Below are 9,102 nucleotides of genomic sequence, written 5' to 3'. Positions count from 1 at the left end.
CCTCCTCCATGGTAGTCTAGCCTTGTAGTTCAGATTTGCCTATTACCTATTCTATAGACATAGTTAGTACTTAATTGACAAATAATATAATTCCTGTGTTTAAACTAGGAACTGTTGTTACTGTTATTACATCACAGCTGTGCCTAAATGCCTCCAAACAAGATGTGGGCCCCATTGTTTTAGAAATACACATTAAGAGCCATTGCTCTGAAGACCTTATAGTAAAAATATATAAAACAGCTGATGGGGGAGGGAAATGTAGTATTATCCCCATTGTACAGATGGGGATCTGAGGCACAGAGACTAAATCCCTTGCCCAAGGTCACATAGGGAGTTTGTAGTGAAGGACTGAACCCAAATCTCCTGAGTCCCAACACAGTCTCTTAAACATAAGACCACCCTTCTCCATCAGTTCACACATGCAGTGTTTCTTGTAAATCAAACTGAAATTGTTAGATATTTTGCTTCGACAAAAAGAACAGAGATCTCCTCCTCCTGCGTAGATGGGGATTTGTCTAAAATCGTCCTAAGCATTACAATTATTATTTCTCATGTGATGTCAGAGCAGGGAGGCTTGTACTGACAAAAGTGCAGAAATAGTAATGCTCCATGGCTGGAATTGCCCAAAGGGTATCCTGGTTTTCCCCTAAAGATCTTTCCCAAAATGAATGGAATGCTACAGCTCTTTATTTTAAACTGGAAGAAGTCAATCCCGTGTTCTCAACAGCACAGTGAAAATTAACATGTAATATAAAAAAGCTAAGAAGGCAAGAGAACCTTATTACTCTTGTCAAAAATAAAATTTGCTACTGATCTTCAGTCGCTAAGACAGGCACATCAATTATTTACGGATACAGAGTGTTAAATATTAAATATTTCTGCCTGGGACTGTGTAAAGGTAAAACCAGAAGTGTGAACTTGTCCAAATCATAAAAGTGGTTTTGTGGGCCTGGACAGAATACACCTATATGGACTACTTTTCTTTATCAAACTATAAATTGGAAAAAAAATCCGTATGAACTGTTATGTTTAGTGTTTAAGTGATGTGCATGGTCTATAGTTAACGTTTCTCTAAAGGGCTGTTTCTGTCAGGAAAACAATGCACCATATCTTCTAAAAATATAACTTAGCATAACTTTATCTTAATACCTACACCAATATGATGTCCTTCACTTTAGCGTTGTTTACTTTTATGCAAAACTTGGTATGCACATTTGTAAAATTTGATCTGAATGACCATACCTTTCTCTTTCATGTGGTGCTAAAAAATGCAATTCCATACAATACTTAGCAACATTTCAGCATCCTCCAAAAGCTAGTCACACACAACTAATTCATCTCCACTAACCACAAGCACCTGCTTAGAATAACTTCTGTTGACTTCATGGATCGGGAGATGGTCTCGTGCTTACCATGTGCTCTGTAAGATAAGAATTATGCACAAAATTAGTTCTTTTTAATGGATAATGGAATTATTAAAATTAGAATTAACTTTTATGTTTATAGGTTTCAGAGTAGCAGCCGTGTTAGTCTGTATTTGCAAAAAGAAAAGGAGTACTTGTGGCACCTTAGAGACTAACAAATTTATGACTCTTTTCAAATTCGTTGCTGGTTAAGCAGAGGAACCTGCAACCAAGTGTTATCATTTAAACTTGTATAATACCTTTTCCTGTCCAAGCATTTTTAAAAGCTTTATAATAAAAGTAACAGTTAATACACCTGGAGAATTAATGATTAATCAGAATCAGTTAAAAGCATCAGAATGTACATAGGTCTTAACCACAGACACTAGGATGGGATTTCATTGCTGATTCCACAAAACCAGAGAAGGCATCCTAGCTAGAGCAGGACCTGATCAAATTCCCACTGAAGTCAACAGAAAGATTTTCAGTGATTTAAATAGGAGTTTATTTGGACATAAACCACTGTCTAAAGGGACATTTCAAGACTGAGGCCGTGAGGTCTGTCTGTGAACCCAACTGGTGACCATTAGTGTCAGGTGTTATAACCTGTGGAGCTTTCTTAATTTGTCTTTGAAAAATCAGCATAAGCCCCTACAGTTAAGGTGAATCCTGTCAGAACGTGACTGGGTGATCACTATTAGATAAGCTATTACCAGCGGTGGGGGGAGGTATTTTTTCATGCTTTGTGTGTATAAAAAGATCTTCTACACTTTCCACAGTATGCATCCGATGAAGTGAGCTGTAGCTCACGAAAGCTAATGCTCAAATAAATTGGTTAGTGTCTAAGGTGCCACAAGTACTCCTTTTCTTTTTGTGAATACAGACTAACACGGCTGTTACTCTGAAACTTGAACATGTGTCAAATCCAAGGCCTGAACAGGCTGAGTGTCTTATTTACATAACTGATGGATTGAAAAAAATTTACATACTTTAAAAAATGTTATTTAACAACAACCCACAGAAAATACACTCCATGGAGAGCACGATGAAGGAAACTGAAGGCTGTAAGATCACTACACAGCTTAACCTGTATGAAGTTCAGGCTGGTCTAGAACAAAGTTTGCGCAACAGGGCACCACCTCCTTGGTGTGTGCAGGAAGGGTTGGTTAGCCCTACCTGGCTTGCTCCTGGTTGTTAACCTGATTCTTCTACAACTGCATTTTGTTCTAAATGAATATGCAACACTAAATGTTTTCTGCCTTGTTCATTTAAAGGACATGCATAATTTTATCTCGGCTCTTTCGCTTGGAGTCATGCAGATAATAGATTTGACTTTTTACATTGTGCAACCCCTAAAACGCATAAAAGAAAGGTTACAGTGGCATGCAGATAGAAAAGAATTTAATTAATCCCAAAGCGTGCACTTCATTGGGAAAGTATAGCACACAAGAACCCCGTGTTTACTGAACTAGATTCTTAGGGCCATTATACCTCAACCAATGACAGGATTTTTCTCAGAGTTTCATCCCTAGTGGTCACGCAGGCATTCCCATTAAAAATAAGATCTACACAGGGAACAATGACTAAGAAACGCTGAAGATGCTGTTCTCCCCTTAGCAAGAGTAATTGGTGCAATGGCATTTGGAGAAAAATGTCTGACTTCCAGTTCTCTAACTTTTCTTGCTTGTGCACTGACTGCAAAAGCCCACATTTATCAAATGATTATAAATCAATCACTCATCAAGCCCCTTGGTTCTGTGCAATGGATGTTGGTGCAGGAGGGCCAGTAATCCACTTTAGAGAAAGCTACATTATGTCTGTCTGGCTCTCTTAAAAAAAAAAAAAGACTTGTTCTTCACTTGAGCTAATCAGCTGCCAGTTTATGAAAGAAATATAATTTATTTTATTTTTAGAAATAGAATGGTTGGAAACACGTTATGGGGCAGGTATCTCCACAGATACATATTTTCAAATTAGAATGTTCAGTTACAATATTCCTATTTTATCTGCAGCAAAGATGCTTAAAAAGAAAAGGAGTACTTGTGACTCCTTTTCTTTTTATGGATACAGACTAACACGGCTGCTACTCTGAAAGATGCTTAAATGGTTCATAGCAAATTTGTCAAGCGTAAACATTTGGAGCCAACACCTCAAATACTGAAGTGAAAGACTGCTTCGAGGGACTCCTCAATGTTAATGAGCAATGTCTGTAACTTCCTGGAGGAAGTACTTCCAGACTCCCTTTGTAGTAATAGAAATGATTAGTACAATAGGAATAATTGTCACCTTATTCATCTATAAAGCTCCTGTGTCCATGTCTTCTTGGAATATTTTATGTCACACCAAACATTTCCAAATTGGAGAAAGACTAACTGCCCCTCATGTGTCTTGGCAGCAACCGTCTTGTATTTGTGATTGAGGATGAAATCTCCAGATACAATGTCTTAAAACTTTGACTGACAATTTATGGAAGATGAAAGAAATCAGGCTGAACATTAAGATCAAAGTAAACAAATGAGTCATTCACATTTCTTTATTGCATGCTTGTGAGACACATGGGCTACATATGAGCCTAACATCAAGCACTTTGAACAGTTCCACCTGTGTCTGAGCAAGATAATGCACAACAAATGATAACACAGAGATACAAAATACTGAACGAGAGGCAACGAACTGATTCAAGTTTTTTTCCTTTTCGAGTTTCTATCAATCAGATCAGGTCACCTAAGTGATCAACAACAGACCGCTGCCTAGTGCTGTGTTCTCCTGCTAACTCAAAGAAGATAAGCAGCAGCATGACAAGTCAGTGAAAATAATGTATAGATTTCCTTAATGCTTCCTCTAAAACTGCAAGAACTGAAGACTGAGAAAGTCTTGAGAAAAAGGAGGCTTCTGAAAGGCAACTGTCTGTGCAAAAGGTCCCTGTATAATACCACTAGCTGGAGAAAAGAAGAAACAGTAAAGAGCTGGCAACACAAAAAGCTCAAAGATGCCAGAATCGGTGACTTATACAGAAGCCAAATATGGCTACAGCTGAGTATTCCGAACACTGCTGACGTGACAGCACGTGCCCTGATGCTGGAGCTGGCAGAGCCATTGCTGATCATGGCTAGTGGCCATTGGCTGACTGACAGCACGTGCCCTGACGCTGGAGCTGGCAGAGCCATTGCTGATCGTGGCTAGTGGCCATTGGCTGGGTGACAGCAGGAACACCACGTCTTTTTCTTAAATTTCATTTCCCGCGGCAAGATTAGTAAAATTTCTTGAAACTATGTGGAACTAATTAGCAAAATTACGCCGGATACTGAAAAACCTCCTCCTCCTCCCCCAGATACTACAGGTTGTTCTAGTACTGGAATAGTAGAAGTGCTGCGGGCCAACACAGATGCCCTGGCAGACTGCGGACTGGAACAGTGGGCCCAGGGTGCGTGGGGGGGTGGGACGGGGATGGAGGTTAGGACTGAGGCAAATCGGCAGAATGGTGTGGTGAAACTATACCACTCTTGGCCTGTCCGGTGCTATGGGTGCATCACTTTTATGAGATTTTAAAATTTACTTGATTTAGTTTAAAAGGCTCTAAAACTCACAAATGATTGAATGGACTTATACTGGATTATATAAGAATAACTGAAAAATATATATCAAGGCTGCCAATGTATATTCTGAATTTCAGCCTAATATGAACCAGCAAAATTATCAACGTCCCAAAATAAGGATTTATAATAAGTCTCTTCTGTCACTCAATTTTTATTTTAACTGCAATTGCAATCTCAGCTCTGTTGTTACCAAATGTAGAACTGAACCAACACATAATATAGTCTAACTATGCAGTGAATTATTCAAATTATAATAATTTCATAAATCATTTTAAGAAGAAAATTAATTTTAAATAATAGTATTTTAAACTCTGAATAGTTACATTTGTCATGTGACCTAGATCAACATATATTTTTGCACTAAAATGGTACAAGTTAACTATCTCCCGTGTATCACAAAGTGCCTTCAACATAACTATGAAGCACTGTGAGGAGAGGAAAGTGATCAGGAACAGTCAGCATGGATTCACCAAGGGCAAGTCATGCCTTACTAACCTAATTGCCTTCTATAATGAGATAGCTGGCTCTGTGGATGAGGGGAAAACAGTAGACATGTTATTCCTTGACTTTAGCAAAGCTTTTGATATGGTCTCCCACAGTATTCTTGCCAGCAAGTTAAAGAAGTATGGGCTGGATGAATGGACACTAAGGTGGACAGAAAGCTCGCTAGATCATCAGGCTCAACGGGTAGTGATCAATGGCTCCATGTCTAGTTGGCAGCCGGTATCAAGTGGTGTGCCCCAAGGGTCGGTCCTGGGGCCGGTTTTGTTCAATATCTTCATAAATGATCTGGAGGATGGTATGGATTGCACCCTCGGCAAATTTGCGGATGATACTAAACTAGGAGGAGTGGTAGATACGCTGGAGGGCAGGGATAGGATACAGCGGGACCTAGACAAATTGGAGGATTGGGCCAAAAGAAATCTGATGAGGTTCAATAAGGATAAGTGCAGGGTCCTGCACTTAGGACGGAAGAACCCAATGCACAGCTACAGACTAGGGACCGAATGGCTAGGCAGCAGTTCTGCGGAAAAGGACCTAGGGGTGACAGTGGACGAGAAGCTGGATATGAGTCAGCAGTGTGCCCTTGTTGCCAAGAAGGCCAATGGGATTTTGGGCTGTATAAGTAGGGACATTGCCAGCAGATCGAGGGACATGATCGTCCCCCTCTATTCGGCACTGGTGAGGCCTCATCTGGAGTACTGTGTCCAGTTTTGGGCCCCACACTACAAAAAGGTTGTGGAAAAATTGGAAAGAGCCCAGCAGAGGGCAACAAAAATGATTGGGGGCTGGAGCACATGACTTATGAGGAGATGCTGAGGGAACTGGGATTATTTAGTCTGCAGAAGAGAAGAATGAGAGGGATTTGATAGCTGATTTCACCTATCTGAAAGGAGGTTCCAAAGAGGATGGGGCTAGGCTGTTCTCCGTGGTGGCAGCTGACAGAACAAGGAGCAATGGTCTCAAGTTACAATGTGGGAGGTCTAGGTTGGATATTAGGAAACACTATTTCACTAGGAGGGTGGTGAAGCACTGGAATGGGTTCCCTAGGAGGGAAGGAACCTGCTTCCTTAGAAGTCTTTAATGCCCAGCTTGACAAAGCCCTGGCTGGGATGATTTAGTTGGGGATTGGTCCTGCTTTGAGCAGGGGGTTGGATTAGATGACCTCCTGAGGTCCCGCTCAACCCTGATATTCTATGATTCTATGATAACAAGAATTACAGGACCTACTGTATGGAGCACCTAATGTGTAGGTAATTTATCAAGTGGAAACAAAATACACTGTGCAATAATGCTCAGATAATACTCCTATGGAGTAGAAGAGTTTTTCTAATCAGAGTGGGGCAATTTGTGCTGTAGCATGGGGTAAAACAGTAACTCCCTGGAGGAATGAATTTGACTCATTTTGAATGTTACATGGAGGGTATGGAGGAGAACACAAATACCCAGTTTTCACCCATTACTACATCCTAAAATCCTACGGGCTATAAATGGAACATAAGATCTGCATAAAAATTAATATATGTTCCTCACTTCCAAAGCAGAATATGAGGCTGGTTTTATGATTAAATTATATGGAGTCTGAAAAAGGCTCCTTGCAACTAAACGCAATGTTTTAAAGTAGCAAGATAGATCTGAGTATATATTCCAGTGTTCATTTTATGGCTGTCAATCCATTCAGCTGAAATGTTCAAGACACTTGATGGGTTTACTGGGTTATACCACACTGCAGCACAAATTGAACTTTCATGGGAAACTACTAAATCAGCAGAGTTTCAGGTGCCAGAGGTCACCAAAAGGCCAACAATTCTCTTCCCAGATACCTTGTGTGCATATTGAGCTATTGGATTTTTCAGACTTGCTGGTAACACCAAAGCTGAAGAAACTACCTCTGACATATTCAAAACTTCACTAGCAATCTCTTTCTAGGAGAGAATTGATGCTGAAAGGAGAACTTTGAAGGGACTGTAGACTCCTCTTGTCCCACTTCATGCAATGCACCAGGCCATGCATGGGCTGAAAATAGTTTCACAAAGGTGAAAAGTTACAGCTGGTAGCTTAACTATGACAAGTCCCCCATTGGTTCTCTGGTTTGCAAAGAGGTCTACCAGTAGACTGGACCCTTACTATTTACACATACCAAGCCTTTCACCCCTCAGTCTGTCTCTCTTGCTACCCATCTTTGCCCTGCACTCCTGCTGCCAAGAAGAGATGACACACAGGGTGACAGCAAGCAGATAATTATTACACACCTGGAATATTTTCAAGAAGAACTTTTTTTGCTGTTGACTTTTGTGAGATGAAAATATTTTTTCCGTAAGTAAGCATGAAAATATTCCAAGGAGGACTACATGACTAATAAGGATGTTCTTGCTTCCTTTCAGTTGTCTCAGCTATTTCTGCGGCCATTGGATGCCCATTATGAAGGCCCTTCCACTATATGGTCTTCTGCAGGTGTGATTAAATCTGCTTCTTATTTCTTAATCCCTAAATGAACCATCATGCCTCAGTTATAAAGATAATTTCTCAGAATTAAATGGCAAATAAATTATTCCATTGAGTAAAACAAAAGGGTTTACATAAAACATTATTTAAAAAAAGAAAGAAAAGTGTCAGAGACATAAAAATTAATTTTTACTGCTGTTTTCAGGCCAGTTCTAACATTTTATACTGTGCGCAGCAGATACTCATTACTAAGTCTGATGATGGCACAGTGGAGCAGTGCACTAACCTTTTTTCCTCTGGAGGCTTCCATTGGATACAAGTGAAATGAGTTTGCTGGCCTCATCGCCTAGTTGCCTTTTTGTTCCCATCACAAAATGTCACTAAGCAATGTCATGATTGTCAGCCTACTGAGAAAAGGGCCAGGCCTGGAATTAGAAGGTGCACTGTCAGAGAGAGGCGTGTGTGTGTGTTGCAGATCAGGAGCGAGGGGCACCAATGTGACTGAGTATGGAACTGAGGAGGGTATTTTTTGAACGAAAAACTAATTCTTCCTCATTTGGGTGGTGGCATCTCAGCTGAAGAGCAGAAGAAATGCAAAAGGAATGGCTACAGTGTATTGAGCTATGCCCACCTGCCTGAGGAGGAAAGGTGACTACAGTGTCTGGCCAGACGGATGGGGCAGATGAATTCTCCAGCGCTCCAAAAGAAGCTCAGTTAATTGTATCTTTTATATTCCTTACTGCCCCTCATTCCCTCAGGAGCACTGTCATTTCTGGATTTGTCATCCTACCAGTCACATATGAATTCATCTTGTTTTTTCATCACTAAAATGAAAAGGTCCCATAATCTTCCATCTGCAAGACAGAGGAACACAGTGAAAAGAATATTTTACTTAATTTGCTTTTTCAAATGTGAAGACCATCCCTCCCTGAACTGCTGTTTTTTGCTAGTTGTGTCCTCTGCTACACATGCATTCAGTTGAAATTCTCTGATCAGCCTCCACTATGTTGGTTCCAGGCACTAACCCAATATTTACCAGCATGCAGCTGAAAATGCTGTCAATATCCTCTGAGATCTCCCTGGAAGGATGGAGCAATCAGGGCCTGTGTCTTGCACAAAGAAATGACATGTGACATGCAAATGTCTTTCCTTTTTTT

At 40.4% G+C, this 9,102-nt stretch overlaps 1 long non-coding RNA gene across 12 annotated transcripts in view; it reads right to left on the bottom strand.

Annotated features, from left to right (window-relative positions):
* Window positions 1–9,102, bottom strand: part of LOC140900177 (uncharacterized) — a 30,757-nt gene that overhangs the window by 11,743 nt on the left and 9,912 nt on the right. For 6 of the 12 annotated variants that reach the window (XR_012155583.1, XR_012155574.1, XR_012155581.1 and 3 more), the window contains 2 exons: window positions 8,232–8,799; window positions 1,358–1,420 (listed from right to left, as the gene is read on the bottom strand). This is a non-coding gene — a long non-coding RNA (uncharacterized lncRNA). Of the gene's footprint in view, window positions 1–1,348; window positions 1,421–8,231; window positions 8,800–9,102 lie in introns of all 12 variants that reach the window. The other 6 variants (XR_012155578.1, XR_012155579.1, XR_012155580.1 and 3 more) reach the window with 6 other exon arrangements.

Source organism: Lepidochelys kempii, chromosome 18, assembly GCF_965140265.1.
Source record: "Lepidochelys kempii isolate rLepKem1 chromosome 18, rLepKem1.hap2, whole genome shotgun sequence".
Classification (NCBI taxonomy): Eukaryota; Metazoa; Chordata; order Testudines; family Cheloniidae; genus Lepidochelys; species Lepidochelys kempii.
The sequence above is the reverse complement of the archived record's forward strand: the minus strand, read 5'-3'. Positions and strand labels throughout refer to the sequence as shown.